This window comes from Propithecus coquereli, unplaced genomic scaffold (assembly GCF_000956105.1).
Source record: "Propithecus coquereli isolate 6110/MARCELLA unplaced genomic scaffold, Pcoq_1.0 Scaffold137, whole genome shotgun sequence".
Classification (NCBI taxonomy): domain Eukaryota; kingdom Metazoa; phylum Chordata; class Mammalia; order Primates; family Indriidae; genus Propithecus; species Propithecus coquereli.
This window is the reverse complement of record NW_012137969.1, coordinates 8,335,186-8,335,592: the sequence shown is the minus strand read 5'-3', so window position 1 is coordinate 8,335,592 and position 407 is coordinate 8,335,186.

Genomic DNA, 407 nt, shown 5'->3' with positions numbered 1-407 from the left:
AAAAAAAAAAAAAAAAAAAACTTTGAAAATAAAATAAAATGGAGTAGGCACCACTCAGCACTGGCCAATAGTTACCATGTGGGAACACGGGCCCAGTGTTGCTACCTTGTTTGTGTTTTCGGCAGAAAGTGCAACTGGAATTTCTATGTGGATGTCACTTGCGCTCCTAATGTTGCCAACAGTGGGGAGTTTCTTACACAACTGTGTGTTTTAGGTTGCGATGTGCTCAGGTAAAAGAACACAATTCCTAGCCTTCTTTGCAGTTGGGAGTGGCCAGTGAAATCTAAGCTGTGGGCTCCCTGAGTGGAAGTGCACAGATTTTCTCCAATGGGGGCTTCAGATTGGTGGGAAGGGGGCCGATTTGCCCCTCCCCTCTCCTTCTCTTTCCTGCTGTAACACTGGCACCT